The sequence below is a fragment of the Marmota monax genome, unplaced genomic scaffold, assembly GCF_021218885.2.
Source record: "Marmota monax isolate L192 unplaced genomic scaffold, Marmota_monax_Labrador192_F-V1.1 WCK01_AAM20220418_F8-fsc00038, whole genome shotgun sequence".
In the NCBI taxonomy this organism is placed as follows: domain Eukaryota; kingdom Metazoa; phylum Chordata; class Mammalia; order Rodentia; family Sciuridae; genus Marmota; species Marmota monax.
The window spans coordinates 1,303,159-1,319,347 of NW_026692498.1; the positions used below are offsets into that span (position 1 = coordinate 1,303,159).

The window sequence follows — 16,189 nt, forward strand, 5'->3', positions numbered from 1 at the left end:
GAGTGTAAGAAACCCCAAGAGGGGCTGGGGTTGTGGCTCAGCGGTAGAGCGCTCACCTAGCATGCGCGAGGCCCTGGGTTCAAACCTCAACACCATATAAAAATAAATAAACGTGTACAACTAAAAATAAAAAAATATTAAAAAAAAAAAAAAAAAAAAAAAAAAAAAAAAAAGAAACCCCAAGAGCCAGGGTTGAGCCTCTACTCAGGAACAGGAGACCAGACACAGGAGAGAGGGGGAGTAGTTCAAGAGACCTCCAGCAGGGGGCGGTGAGCGTCTACCCAGGAACACCAGACCAGTCCCAGGAGAGCAGGACCAGAAATAAAAACTCTAGAGAAGGAGGACGCTGGGGGCAGGGGGTAAAGACACCAAAGTTCCCCAGACGGCCCTCTGGGCTACACGATGAAATATCAGAAATAATCCCAGGACAAAAGGGGAAAAGAAACCACCGATGAGAAGATGCTGTTGTTTTATTTGCACTCAGGGTGGATCCTGAAGCCTTCAGTGTTTTGCCAAAGTTTGGGCAGATGAAGGTTGAGAACGTCAAGCCCTGATGGCATCTGCAAAGGACAGCAGCCACAGTCAGGGTCACAGAGCAGGCTGTGGTCGGGGAAAGGGCCAGGGTCCTCTTTCCTCTTAAAATCGCTAAGAGGAGGATAAAACTGGCTCCCTGGGGCAGGATGAGAGGTTGGGGTCCTCTTGTCCTCCCCACCACACCCTCTTGGGCTGCGATCCTGGTCAACTGAGGAGCAGGGTTCACCTCCTGCTACCCAGCAGGGCTCCAGAGGAGGCAGAGGGCATCCAGAGCTGTGCCAGGCTTCTGCCTCCCTGCCTGGACCAAGAAAAGACTCAGAACAAGGCAAACCCGAGACTCCACGTGCCCCTTTCCCCAGGGAGGGAATCTGGTTCCTTCCTCCCCTCCACCCTCCATCCTTCCTGTGAGGTCCCTCTGGGGGCGGGGAGTTGGGTTTGTAAAGGCCCCTGTTTGGATTCACAGCAAGGGACCATGAAGGGCCAGCAGACTGAATGGATTGGGGGAACCCAGGAGAAAGTGTTGTGGACTCACGTTGGTGGCCCTTAGGGCGAGGAATGTGGGAACCCCACCTTGTGACTAATGGCTGGCCTGACAGTGCCGGAAAATCACAGAAACCAGAGACGGTGGGAGGATGGCACCCAGAGGGCTCTGGAGAGACGCTCAGGAGGTGCAGGTGAGGGGTGCAGAGTGCGGAGGCCAGGCTGGGCTCTCCACCCCAGGGCAAGTGGCCCAGCACACCAGGCCCTAAGCATCAGGGGCCAACGGGGCCTCGCTCAGGACACCTGAGAGACAGGAGGCCAAGGACCACAGAGGGGAAAGGAGGAAATACATGCTCTAAGGGTGGGAAGGAAGGACATTCCAAGAGGGAGTGCCCCAGGTGGGAGGGAAGGAAGGGTGCCCCCTCCTGCCCTTGGTGGAGCCCAGGGAGGTCAGGGGCTTCCACACAGAGGCCCCACCCACCACGCGCCCTGGATCAATATGGAGATGGCCCTGGAGGTGGAGAAGTAACCTCCTGACTGCCTGTGGGGCAGCAGCTCCTCCTGGGTGCATCAGTCCACCCAGGGCAGACGTCCAGCAGGAGCTGCTGAGGTGGAGAAGAAGGGGAGGTCCTAGTGTCCCCACTGTTGAAAGACTCAAGAAAGAGGCAAAACCAGACAGACCCAAATAGGCGCCCCTTTGTGCCTGAGGCAGGGGCCAAGCTCTTAGGTCAGACTTACTGTGGGACGGGTCGGTAATCAGTCACAGGGAAATTCAAGTTTCCCCAGCCTTCTAACGGCCAGAGAGCCAGGAGAGATTCTTCCTGACCTCTGGACAAAGGAGGGACATCGAGGGAGACTCTCTGTAGAAGGGTCCTCCTGAGTCATTCAAGGAAAGGGACATGATGGACATTCCGTAGGACATGGAACACAGTCAGAGTGGGGGTTGCCCGGTGCAGGTCACCCAGACCTGTGAGCTCTTTGCTCTCAATCAGGCCCTAAATTTCCAAGGGAAAGGAGGGGGTGACGTGCACAGATTCTAAATATGCCTTTGGAACTGCCCACACTTCGGGAGAGATCTGAGCTGAGTGTGAGTAATTATTAGTAAGGGGAAGGATTTATTACATGAAGAAGTAATCACTCAGGCTTGGGAAGCCTGCTATTAGCAGAAGAGACAGCTACTGGGCAGGACATCAAAGGGGCCATAACGTGGAGGCCCAAGGCCACAGCCCAGCAGGTGGAGCAGTGAACAGGCCCCATTTCCATTTCACCCCTGCTTCATTCCCTCCCCCAGTTACCGCACATTCGGCCCACAGAGAATAAATAACTAATAAGGTCAGGAGCCTCCAAAACTCCAAGGGTCAAAGGCTTTCACCGACGGCAGAGAGATGCTCACAAAACCCACTATGAGGGAAACGGGGGCCACTTCCCTAAGGGAGCCCCGGGGCCCATGAGCCATGCATTACACTGTATCAGGAGTGTGTGGATGCTTGGGGAGGGACACCATGGCCAACAGTCCCCAGAGCTGCATGCCCTGTAGAAGGTCAATAGACAGGCTTGGAGGAGACTGCCCAGGGGGGAGGAACCCTGGATGAAGACCCTCTCAAAGCACCTGGCCGACTAGATCCAGACGCCCAAAATAGGTCGTCTGAAATACTCGTTATAATAGTTGCTGTGACCAGTGTGGCCAAACTAGCAGGTTCCAGCAAGGGGCGAAGGGAGATTAGAAAAATAAAGACTCACGTTTGCAGATTGTAAAGTTAACAGCTGGGATTGGGTGGAGGGCTGCTCTCCGATGGAGAAGCAGCTCTAAAGAATTACGCCAGCAATCTTTATTATATGTGTCTCATTGATCAGATTAAAGACAATGCAAGCATTTTTCTTTATATTCCTGAAAGTTGCAGAGTTAGCAACACTAAGCAGCTCATTCCTCAGTTACATACTACAGCTACAATGTGCAATGTTAGGAGCTTTGTGTAGCTCTCAAGAAAGTCCATTGTTTAAAGTTACTGTTATGGGGCAGGTTCAGGAGCAGCAGAGCCAGTGAAATGTTGTTGTTGTCTTAGCAAGAGAATTTCTTTATTTCTCAGGAGCTGTGTGCTCGAGGTCAAGGTCAAGGCTGATAAAACTCTAGCACAGAGCCCCTTCCTGGAGGCATTACCATAGCAACTGGGCATCCTGCACCTTTGCACAGACCCTTCCCCAGGCACCGAGCCTGCCACAGCCATGAAGTCATCAGGGACCCCAATTTCAGACACTGCTCTCTCACTGTTACTGCTCTCCACAAATAGTAGAGCATTTAACCAGCTGGGTAGATGCCATCCCCCTGCCTAGCACCACTCCCAACAACATGGCCAAGGTCTTGTTGGAATCTGCAATCCCTTGACTTGGTTTGAAGAAGAACACAGATTCAGATAATGGAGGCCATTTCACCATTATTAAAGAACTCAAGAAAACCTTCAATATAACATGGGAATATCACACCCCTGGCACCCTCCTTCCTCGGGAAAGGTGGAGAGAAAGAACCAAACTCTCAAGAGAAGAACCACTAAGCTGATATTGGAGACAAAGCCCCCCCTGGATTGGACACCCCCCACTGCCCTCCTCTGACTTAGAACCTCTCCCTGGAGAGTTGGAGGCTGTCCCCACGTGAGCTGTTCCCTGGGTGGCCATATCCAGGAACACAACGGTTTCCCCACCTTTGAAACGAAGGCTCAGTTTCCTAGAAGTACACATTGGGTCTCCTCTGCTTTGTCCTCCCTAAGGTTGCAGGGCCTCCTGGTGCAGGCTCCACCTCTGGGGTTTCCTGCACAGTCACATCAGCCAGGTGACCACATCCTGATCCAGGTCTGGGAGGAAAACCGGCTGGACCCTGCTTGGGAAGGGCCCTGCCAAGTCCTGCTCACGACCGAGATGGCCCTTTGGATCGCAGGACAGAGTTGGCCTCTGTGCAGGAGCACAGGAGCCTCAGCTTCCACGGGGGAAGTAGTGACCTCAGTCCACCCCCAGAGCCCACCCCATCAACCTTGACAGGACTCTAATGGCATCATAGTGACGTGGAAAATCCCATCCTGTAAGTTGATCATTAATGTAACCTGGACCACCTGCCTCTGGGTTAAGTTGAAGCCTGTCAGGCTGTCCCCTGTGGAGACCTACATAACTAGGGAGATTATCTGGGGCAAACCAATATCACTGTCCAGCAGATTCTGGGGAAATTAATGTCTGGAGATTTAATCATGATGTCACTATGGGTATCTTAGAAGTCAGAGATTTACAACTAACTTTTAAAGTAGAAATTGGCTACATGAGGCAAAAGCCCGGATGGAAGGAGTTAAAAGTTCTGTTCATGCATGAAATAAAGGCAATTGTTCTGTTGCTCAACAGGGAGCCTGGAGACTCGGGAGGCCCCCCCTGGATGGACCTCAGACCCATGGGCATGAGCTCTATGAGATCCCTCTTTCAGGAAGACAACTTGGGGAAATGAATCTTGCAGGACCCTATCGTTGTTGTTCCTGGTATCTAAGGGCCCAAGGCAAGTGTCCCCAAAGACCATCCAACCTCCTTCCCTTGGAGCCAGTTACACGTCCTGTCTCTCTAGGGTGTGGGTAGGTGGGGGCAGTTGGTTTCCTGGGAAATATATCTGATGCAGTGAGAGCCTGTCCTTTCAGGAGATGTCTAATCACGTGGCACTTTCTCTAGCTTGGCAGGTGCTGGTGGTATTGTGGAGGTCCAGTACTAGAGACCTCCTCACCTGCCAATTCGAGTGGAGCCCACATTTTGGTGGAGTTGGCTCCCTTTCGAAGCCAGAGCTAGACAGGCAGTCAGTATAGATGGGTGAATTGAGTCAGGTCGGTCAGGGAGGCCAATTCCAGTGAGTCCAGGAAGTGGAGACTTCCCCTGAGGGACTGAAATGCCTGCAGAGCCCTTCCTCCACCCTACTGAGATAACCTGCCCTGCCCCAACCTGTGCTGAGTTACCCTGTCCCAGGACTCGCCCCTCCCTACACTGAGCTGTAAAGTTAATCAACGCATGCTGGGCTGCTCCGTCCTGCTCTGCCCCCTCAGCCCACCCGTGTCCCACCCTTTGGCCATCCCACTGATCATTTCCTGGGCCTAGTCCTGTATGCAGGAGGGACGAAGATAAGGGGAAGAGAGCAGAACAAAGGATCCTAAGACATATAAAAAGGCAGGGCACCCCCACTTCTTGGGGTACCAGGACACCTGCTATGACCCCCTTCTCCCCTCCTCCCCTTTTAAATAAACCCTGCTGTATATGCTTGGCTCGGCGTCTTGTCTAATGTCATATTCAACATGTGGGGAAGGAGGACTTGTCACCGGTACCCAGTGGTGTCACCTCCACCCCGACACTTCTCCAGGCAGATCAGTCTCAGCCCTTTAAGAGGAAAAGGGATCTCTCTCTTCCCAGGTGGTCATTTGATCACCATATTTATGTAGATTCACTTGGAGTCCCTTGAGGGGTCCCTGATAAATTCAGGGCCCGAGGTCAGATTGCAGCAGTTTTGAGTCAGTTGACTTTTGGTGGTCTACTGCAAACCAAAATGTAGATTGGATTAATTACATCGACTATGATCAACAAAGGTTTATCAGGGACACAGAGACGCTGTGGGGAAGTGCGGCACCCCTGGATGCTGCGGGTGGCCCGACAGGGGAAGAGAGGAAGCGTCTCACGCAGTGCTGGGCTCAGGTGGACGGTGGGACCTCTGTAATCCTGCCCTAGGAGCGGTCTGACTCCGCAGCTGAGAAGGGTCTCCATAAACCGGGTCCCATGTCAAAATGATCTTTCATTAGATACAGTTGAAAGTGAAAGTCGAACGATGTGAACCAGGTGTGAAGAATATAAATCGATGGAATAAGAGGAAGCTGTAAGATTCATGTTCTTTTCCGTCGAGTTACACCTGTCGTCCAAGCCTTCCCCTTGCCCTGCCCCGTGTAGATTGTAACTCAGAGCTCTCCTGTCAGGACAGGCGACAGTGCTGCCTTGGGAGGAATCCGGGGGATGCCCGTCCAGTGCGCTTGCTCGTGTACTTTGTGGGCCAGAAGTCCAGTTTGCCTTGGTGGCCCCGGTGTTTCTGACACCTGCGAGGGCCGCGGCTCTGTCCCCCCATGGTGCCTTGGCCTGCTCACTCCTTGCTCATTCTCCATCCTGAGCTCATTTCTGACCATTTTGCACCTGGAGCACCGGGCAGAGGTCGTGGGTGTGGCGTCTGGTGCAGGGCCAGCACCTACAGGGCTGCAAACAGGGGCCACCCATCCCAGAGGTAGCTGGGAGGCTGCGAGCCTCGGAGCGACCCAGTACCCTGGCCTGGCCCTGGCTGTGTTTACCTTCTCCGAGGAAAGTTCTCTCGGCTTCTAGAACGCCCCCCCACCCCGCCGCCCCCTCCTCGTGCCCCCATCTCTCAAGGTAGCCATGTACCAGACTTAGCCGTCTCCACTTCCCAGTCTACACGTCTGCCGTGGGGGGCTCGGTCAGCCCAAGATGAAGCCGCATCTGGATGACGGCGAACTCCAGATTTGCCTCTTGAACCTCAGACTCAATTAGGTCACCCCTCGACAGGAATATCCAACAGACGCCTCAGACCCAGCCTGTGAGGGACTGTGTCTCAGCAGGGACTTCCCCAACGCGCTGCCCACGGAGGGCTCCAGCTTCATCACTGTGGTCAGGAAGGCCAGGGTCCACGGCTAGCCGGTCTCTGATGCTCGCCAGTCCAGGCCATGAGCAAATCATGCTTGGTCTCCCTGGGAGATGGACGCAATCCAGTGAGCCTCCCCACCTCAGGGGCCCCATCCTCTTTCCTGGACCCAAGCTGTGGGCTCCTGATGGGGTCCGATGCCTTGGGTCCAGCCCCATCAGGGATCCAGGGGTCCTGAAGGATGAGTGGCCTCCGCAAAACAAGAGACAGGAGGACAGGTTGCATGTTACAGCAGCCTCCAGGAGGATCTGCTGCCCGTAGAAGGGCCTTTATTTTTATACCTTTTTTGCAGGTAGTTAATGGATAGCCTCAAAGCCCGAACTTCTTTGATTTACATAATTTTCAAGAGTTACAATCCTTTCTGACATATATTGATTACCTAAGATATTGAGTACATTGTTTAAAATATTTTCCTGTAACCTTTGCCAATCGTGATTAAGCTCTTACATTTTTACCTCAATCACTAGGTGCTAGAACATGCAACTCGGCTACATGTCTCTTGACCTATTATTAACTTTTGACTTTAAAGCATACCTATAATTATTTCATTAACCTTTAACTTTAAAGCATACCTATGATTATTGGTAAGCTTTCTTACTTCTAAAGTCCCAGTGAAACACACTTAAAATAGTGAAAGCCTATTACTTAAAAGCCTACTACTCTGAAGTGCCTCTAAAATATAACTATGTTAATTTTACATTATTTTTAATTTCCAAGGTAATTTCCTTTTTTCATATGACCCATTTAACTGCTTTCTTAAAGAGTTTTTTGATCCTTGGTCAAAGTACACCCAGTATTCTTTAACTAAAGGGCAGGCTCTGCGCCTCAACCCATTTGCCATTAATGCCAACTATGTTTTCCCCATTTTCATCATAAATTCCTGTGTAAGGCGAAGGAGGGTCTGTTGGTGGTATGTCTTAATTGTATCCTTAGTCTCATTCTGGGAATTTTCGTGCAATCTCAGGCAATACGTACTTTTCTTATTGATTGACCTATGCCCTGTTATCCATGTCATCAGTATCATAACCAAAACACTGAACATTCCTCATGGTTCTTGTTTCCAGACGGTGCGGCCCTGCCACAGCATCCCCCACACTGTGACCCTGTCAGACAGTGGGTGCAGGAACACCTTCACCAACCCTCCAGCGCACAGTGTCTCCCACCTCACTGGCACCTGGGTGGGAGTCCTGGTGGGTGGGAGCCCTCCCAGGTCTTCAGTGCAAGCACAAACTGCAACCGCCCCTGCTCAGTTACCGCCTCCTCCCTTCCCTGGTGATGCCACATCAGTGCCAGCCTCACCAGGCACTTGTGGGAAGGCCCCTGCCTGCAAGTCCCTGTCCTCTGGAACCTGCATCCCTGACCCTCACAGCCTGCAGGTTTCTGTCATGCTACAATCACACCCCACCCACCCACTCCACAAGGAGCTCTGCTTCTGCTCTGGCCCCGCCTCCCCACCCACCCATGAGCCCACCACACAAGCACTTCTCATTGCTGCCCACCATCTTCCTCCCCCACAGCCACCTGTGCCCCAGATGGCCTGGTTCTCTCTGTTCAGTCCCTTGATGGCCTCCAGCCACCAGTATGGAGCCAGATACACTTCTGTTGAAATTCCGGAAGAAAAAAAAAAGTGTGTGAATTCCAAAATGGTCCTGGAATGAAAGAAGAAAATGTCAGGGTGAGGGGTGTGAGTTCTCTGGTCTGGGATTTCTGTTTCGGGCCCAGGATTCAGTGAGGAAGAGTTCCCTCCTAGACACCCTGGGGAATCCTAAAGAGTGTGAGAGTGAGGGGATGGTGCTGAGGCCATCCTGAGCGCAGGAGACCTGCTCTAGCAATGGTGGGGATGGGGACGCTGTTAAAGCCAGGATCCCCCCACCTGACTGAGAGTTCCCAGCACTCTCCTGCTCACCGACATGTTCTTTACCTCAGGATGCTGGAGGCAGGAGGGGTGTGGTCTCTGGGCCACCAAGGAAGGGCTTCTGTGGGGACAAGTGTGACTCCTGTGCCTTGTGCTCTAAGGCAAGCCTGTTACCTGCCACCCTGTTTCCTGCCACATATGCAAAATCAATGCCACCTGTCATCAACACTGTGAGTGAAACTCAGGATCTTCATGTTGGCCAGAGCAAGGTGGGGGTCTTAAGCTCATTTACCAGAGTCATGCAATGAAGTGAGTAGTCCCCGAATTCTCAGCCAGGGCCCAAGACAAACTTGGACCGTGGACTGAGGTGGAGACGGGCTTTGCTTCAATTTCTTGTTCTTTGCGTTCATTTACCCAGATGTTTCCACAGTCTTTCCCACAGGTGCAAAAATGGTTGTGAAAGAAGAAAGAAAGCCAGATCCTTGAGGGTTTCCATGCCTGGAGATGAACAGCTCATAGGAGAGCCCTGACATTTCTGCAGGTGGCTGGTGACTCCCCTCTGGCACTGAGTCCCCTGGGCCCTGCTGCCAGCCTGACCACCTATTAGGTGCAGGACAGGCTGAGTAAGCTGTCTGCAGGGCATGCCAAACAAAGTTAGCTGCAGGATGACCTGGCCTCTCAAACCCTCTGTCTGGTTCTTTATCAACTATTTGCTTCAAGCCCAAACGCCCAAGCCCCCGCTCAAGGCCGAACACTTAACCCCCCTTGTGCCAACAAGGCAGCTTGCAGACCCAGAGACCTCATTAGATTTGGGCTATAAAAACTCCCTCCTGCCGGGCCCCTCTCTCTCTTGCTTTCTCTCTCTCTTGTGCGGGCTTCCTCTCTCTCTCTCTCTCTCTCTCTCTCTCTCTCTCCTTCTCTTTCTCTCTCTTCTCCTCTGTTGCACTGCTGCAATAAAGCTCTCTTGGTCACTCTGAGTGTTGCGGTCACTTTCCTTTCATTGATGTCGAAACCCGGGAGAGGGTTAAAACCCACTTTTGGGTCTCTTCCTTCGGAAGTGCCACTCACCCGACGACCTGAACCTATTTTCTCGATTGCCAGAACTACATCCACAACCTACCTTCGATTGGTGAGTTTCCCCTTCCTGGAGTCCTAAACCCAATGGTGATGTCGGCAGGATTTGGCTGTTGATTGTCCGGCAAACCTGTTTGCCCACCTGCGGGGAGGAACACACCCCACCACAGCCTTCAAGGCCACGATGGCCCTCAGGGACTCCTTCTTGGGCAGATTAGACTCTTGGGTTCAAATTTATTCTCCTTCCCAGCTGGTAATTTACCAGCATAGGCTTCTTAGGTCTCCCTCAAAAGACTGTGAAACCTCCAGGGACACATAACAGAGAACTTAACATCACATCCTACCCAGACCTCACGATTTTGGTGACTCTCCTAAAATCCTAGTCCTCACACCTTCAAGACTCGGCCTCCAGAGAGAACCTTACCCTTCCCTTCCTCTCTCTTCCCCTGTCTCTCTCTTTCCCCTCTTTCCGGCCCTGGGAGTATCCGGCCTCTCTAGGAGGGGTCCCGAAAAGCCTTGGCCAAGGTCTCCCACAGGCTCCAGCTCCGTCCAGGACGAGAGCTTCGACTGTCAGGATTCGGTGACGACCAATCTCTGCAGCTCGAACCTGCCACTAAGGCACTCCTGAGTTTTGGCTCTAGCGAGGACGCCCCTTTTGCCAATAAATCAGTTTCCTCCTTCTCTCTTATATATACAGTTGCGTCTCCTTCCTTCTCCTCTATACCAAGTTTGCATCCCCTTCCCTCCTCCTTATACTACTTTGTGACATGGGTAATGTGTCCTCTCTGCCGGTCGACTCTCCCCTACAATGCCTCTTGGATAACCTCAAAACCCTCTCCTTGACACCAGACATCAAACCCCCAAAATTGATCAAATATAGCACCCAGGCCTGGCCCACTTATCCCTTAGACAACCAAAACAGATAGCACCCTTTTGGGTCCCTGGATCCCTCCATTCTAAGGGATCTCTACTGTTACTGTGGGCATTGGAAAAAATGGGTAGAGAGCTGCTATGTCAAAGCTTTCTTCCTGCTTGTGCTCTCTGCACCTCTTGCAACCCTCTACAAATTCGTCTAGCTTGCAAACCAACTCCCCCAACCACCGATCCCCAATCTCCTCCTCCTCCAGACTCATCCACTTCTTTTGACCCTGCGGATGAATTTCCACCCTATCGCCCAGCTCCAACAGATCCTCACCCTCAGCCTTCTGCCCCAGACTCTCCGCCATCACTCCCACCTCGGTAACCTGCTTTCTCTCCTCCAATTACTAGATCAAAAACGTACACCACCACCCTTCCTCAGACCGTTGCCCCCTTGCTGAGGTAGCAGTTACTAAAGGAATCCCTTTACCCACTCACTCCTCTCTTCTACTGTTAGCACCCACACCGGGTCCCACCAGGTCCTTTTACCAGCTAACCCAAAGCTCAAATGAGCTGAGGAGAGCCCTCAGACCCCTATCCAAGATCTGGTGAAATGGCCTTTAAAGTTGCTTTGTCATCACTGAAAACAGGTTACTAAGAATTAAAGTCCCTTACAGGCTTTTTGGGATATTCATTCCCGTCTTCCCCTCTGCTCTACCTGTTCTTCTGCTCAAGTTTTCCTTGCTAGGGAAAATCCCAAACCCCTTTCCCATTATTCTTTCACATCTCCTTCCTCATTCTCAGATCGAAAGGAGCTGCTGTCAGCCCCGCCTTCCCGTCTTCCCCCTCCCTACCAGGCCCACAGAAAAGTCTTAACTGACCTTCTCCAGAAGTCTTCACCATGGCTGATTTTAGGACTTTCAGCAAAAGAATCTCTACAAAAGAGTTTAATGTAGATAAACTTCCTATTTTCATGTTGCCCTGTTTTACTTGGCTACTGTCTGGAAAAAATCAGCACTCCAAAAGCTAGACACCTCCTTACTAGTTTTTCACAAAAATATGTAAACAAGGCCTCTGGCCTTGAGCTGGGCTTCATAGTGCTGACTACATTTCTAAGATAAGGAAGTTACCAACTGGGCTCCATGGTAACAGCTGGCAGGGGGAGGAAAGAAAGGGAAGAAAAAGCTCTCCCCTTCCCAGGTGTCCTTGAAGGGTTAACTTGCCCAGAACAGAGAAAAAAAGAAAGAAAACTGCTTTTTGTGAACTTCTGCAGACTGTGAACTTCTGAGCCCCTCCCCTTACATGCTGGGTGCAAAATTCTGAAACTACCTAAACTTGGGGTTCAGGGGGTTAATTGATTATGGCAGAGGCTGTGTCCTCTGAATCTGCAACCAAATAAGACTGTTTCCCTATCTTCACTGCTATCTTAGGTGCCTTGCCTTGTCCGTCCCTACAACAGTATAATTCTATATACTTAAACATTGTTCACGTTTTCATGAAATGGTAAACAGATGTGATTAATTGTGTAATGCAAGTAAGAAAATATCTCTTATTAAAATGGAATAACTTGCCTAAATTCATAAATTTACAAGGATTGTTTCAAAGTGTGAATAAAGAAGGAGTTAACAGAGGGGAAAGAGAAATTAGAAGGTTCTAAGTATGGATTTAATAGAAGGAAAAGGTGTTTCTAGATAAGGTGTTTCTATATGATTAAGTAAATAAGAGGGTATAAGCAAGTGATAAAGAAGGTCTATGTATGATGGCTATATAGGTTTGAGTAAGTGATAAAGAAGTTCTGTGTAATTTGGTTATATATGTAAATTTTTTGAGCAAGTAATCTTGAAGGAATTAAGCATTATACAACTATGGTTAAACAACAACTGTTATTTTGCAATATTGGTAATATATTATTTCTTCTATTACTCTTCTTTGTATATTAAATATGTTCATATTTTCCAGGTATAAAAATAATTAAGATAGAAGCTTTTAAAAAATTATATCAAGCTGGTGTTCTCCAAAAGGTTTCATGGTAATTTTAGGCTTATAAAAATAACATATTGGAGATTTATTTATATCATTTAATTTTCTATAACTGGACCTATTATCAATAAGATTAATATAAAGTTCTATAAACTGGGTACAATTTAAATGCAATATATTGTGTTAGCTGGTATTCATGTGACCTCGAACAACAATATATGTAATCTTTATAAAGTGATATTTAAAAACAAAGATCAGCTTCAATACTAGAACACTTTACCTAAGATTTATAAATCTTAGCCTTACCTGAGATAAGGCTGTGCCTCCCATCTTACCACATGTTAGAATGACTCCAAAGTAGGCCAGACTTCAGCTAAAGCCCGATACTCTTAATTTAAGGTGAAACTGACTTTGCAGGATGTTTACGATCAAGACTTAAAGTTAAATTAAAATGGCCAAGTAAACCAATATTTGGCTCTGGCCCTCTGAGTCAGTCTGAAACCAGGGAACAGGGGACTTCTCTAAAGTACTTTGCAACTCTGGGCCACATAACCTCCTGATCAGGGAGATTAATGAGACCACTGGAGAATGAAAAGCCAATCAGTGTACTTGCTGTGAATAGGAGGGTCATGGGAGACAGGAGACATCCCTGATGCTTCCAAGGGAAGCCACATGGTCAAGCAAGACCTGGACCCATCCTAGCGCAAATAGCACTAGCAGAACTACGAAGCTGCTCTCAAGTTCCCCCACGAGTGACCCCTATGGGAACTCAGCTAACTCTTAACAATAGATAGAAACAAAGTCAATTTTGACCAGCTTGATCTTAAACACCTACCAAAGACAGTTAAGCCAAAACACAGTCATTCCTGGGAGTAATGAAGGTCAAGAACAGCTAGAAAAGAGGAGACAGCAACTAGGCTAACAGTCTCCATGGGGAATATTCAGTCAAGTATGGCCTTGGCTCCTCCCTGTCACAGGACCCCTATTTGTTAGTCTTCTTTATGTTTCTCCTAATAGGACCATGACCATTAAACTGCCTACAGAAGTTCCTGCAAGATCAGATACACAAATTCACCAACCAGTCTGTCAATCAACTACTTCTTTAAAACTACCAGCCCCTGATGCCCAAGACAGAGACCTACGACTCATGACCAACTCCTCTAGCTGCAGAGACTCTGCGCCCACCTAAAACCCTCTCTAACCCCTTTTCCAGATTTTACAACCCCTCTTTCACTTCCTAGGAATGAGAACTACTCTCCAGCAGGTCCACTCTGCTTGTTCTGTCTGCTCTACAGCATCCCCACAAGGAAGCGTCAAACCTAAACTCCCCAGGCATCAGATGAGGAGCCACCAGCCAGGCGAAGACTGGTACATTAACTTCACTCATGTGCCTAGGCACAAAAAGCTTCGCTACCTACTTACTTTGGTTGATACTTTTTCAGGTTGGATAGAAGCCTTCCCTACATCCAGGGAAGCTGCTGACACTGTCACCTCCATCCTCATTGACAGATCATTCCCAGGTTCAGACTTCCCGCCTCCATCCAGTCAGACAACAGTCTGGCCTTCACTTCTCAGGTTGTTCAACTAGTCTCCAAAGGCCTCAACATCACTTGGAGGCTCCACATCCCCCACCAACCCCCATTCTCGGGTAAGGTTGAGAGGCCTAACGGCATTCTCAAGGATCATCTCACTAAACTTGCTATTGAACTCAGGCTCTCCTGGCCCAATCTCCTGCGTTGGCCCTCCCCTGAATTCAGGCAGCCCCAAGGGCCCCCTCAGGCCTTAGCCCCTTTGAGCAATTCTATGGATGCCCTTTCTTAACCACCCAAAGCTTTTCAATCCCTCCTCCTCCCCTTGTGTCCTACCTGTCCTATCTCACACTTCTACTCAAACTCCTAAAGGAACATGCAGACCGGTGCCTTCCTGCGCCATTCATTGCCTCAATCCTAGCACAACCACAAACTGAATTGGACTCTCTTCAACTCGGTGACTCAGTCTTACTTCAGGAACTGCATTCTCAATCATTGGAACCTCAATGGACGGGACCCCATACAGTCATACCTACTACCCCAATGGTGACCAAGCTTTTAGACACTCTCACTGGTACCATGTCTCCCGCCTTAAAAAGGCACCTATTCCAAATGTCCAATCCTGGACTTCCACCACACCCACCAAACTCAAAATTTCTTGCCAACCCTTTTCTTCTTTTACTAATCATTATTCTCTCTCAAATTTTTATCTCAAACCACAGATGCCGCTTCTACATTCCAAGTGACATGGCACCAGGATGACACCACCCACTCTCAGTTTATGGGTCAAGGTGATTGCCCTTCCACTGGCTGCAATTGGGCTGTCCACCCTTAACATTACTGGATTCAACAAAGCCACCTCCAATACTTCCTAGAATCCCTGCTACAGAACTAGTGGCTGATACCAAGAATCTCCTCCGGCCAGGACTGGTTTGATGCCATCGATGACTTGTGGCTTCAAGGAACTTTTATGGACTTTACCCCTACCAAAGCAGTTGTCTGTAGCCACTGGGTTTTATTTCTGGCTGCCCTGGTATTCTCAGACCTGTCCCCCGAACATTCCTCGACTTCCCCTTCTAGGTCCAACGCTGCCCACCATTAAGCAGGAAGTAGCCAGAGGACTTTACGCCGTCCCCCATGTCACTTAGAAAAACAAACAGGGAGGAATGTTAGGTGCAGGACAGGCTGAGTAAGCTGTCTGCAGGACAGGCTGAGTAAGCTGTTTAGAGGGCATGCCAAAGTTAGCTGCAGGGTGACCAGGCCTCTCAAACCCTCTGTCTGGTTCTTTATCAACTATTTGCTTCAAGCCCAAATGCCCAAGCCCCCACTTAAGGCTGAACACTCAACCCCCTGCTCAAGGCCAAACACTTAACCCCCCTTGTGCCAACAAGGCAGCTTGCAGACCCAGATAACTCATTAGATTTGGGCTATAAAAACTCCCTCCTGCCGGGTCCCTCTCTCTCTTGCTCTCTCTTTTGCTTTCTCTGTCTCTCTCTTGTGTGGGCTTCCTCTCTCTCTCTCTCCTTCTCTCTCTCTCTCTTCTCCTCTGTTGCACTGCTGCAATAAAGCTCTCTTGGTCGCTCTGAGTGTTGTGGTCACTTTCCTTTCACCACCCACCCGGCCGAGTGCCTCACATGGAGGCCTATGTGCTAGGGGTGTGACTTGTTGGTATTGTGCAGCACCCGCTTACTGTATTTTTCCTGTCATAACAATACCAACACATGAATTATGAAAATGATAAACTTTGGCAAGTTAGAGGGTATATGGCAAATATGCAAAATGAATTGTATTTCTATCCACCAACAACAAACAATCAAAAATGAAACGAAGAAAGCAATTCTACTTACATCAGTATCAAAAATAAGAAAGTACTTAGGAACAAGTTTAACAAAGAAGTGCAAAACTCATATGCTGTGAACTAGAAAACATTACAAAAGAGTTTTTAAGAGAGAGGAACAAATGGGAAGCATCCTCTGTTCCTGAACATTTAAAGTGGCCAGACTCTTCTCTGGTCTATGGATCCAATGCAGTCCCTACTGAAATCCCAGCTGGCTTTGTGGCAGATGTCTACAAGCTGGGGAAGGGGTGCAGCTCTGTGGCAGAGCACCTGCTTTGCCTATTGTGCAGCAGACCCTGGGTTCATCCCTAGCACAGCTGGAAGAATGGGAGGAA

General features: G+C 49.6%; 2 long non-coding RNA genes across 3 annotated transcripts; one reads left to right on the plus strand and one right to left on the minus strand.

Annotated features, from left to right (window-relative positions):
• The first annotated feature begins 8,191 nt into the window (after positions 1–8,191).
• LOC131424187 (uncharacterized) lies at positions 8,192–15,603 on the plus strand. Of its 2 annotated transcripts, none has more exons than XR_009226827.1 (2): positions 8,192–14,136; positions 14,740–15,603. It is a non-coding gene; the product is annotated as an uncharacterized LOC131424187 (long non-coding RNA). The 2 variants fall into 2 exon arrangements; XR_009226828.1 differs by having other exon boundaries at positions 8,192–9,705.
• LOC124092650 (uncharacterized) lies at positions 8,195–11,611 on the minus strand. The gene is made up of 3 exons (XR_006851683.2): positions 11,390–11,611; positions 9,697–9,792; positions 8,195–8,370 (listed from the first exon to the last, which is right to left on the minus strand). It is a non-coding gene; the product is annotated as an uncharacterized LOC124092650 (long non-coding RNA).
• Positions 15,604–16,189: the final 586 nt, after the last annotated feature.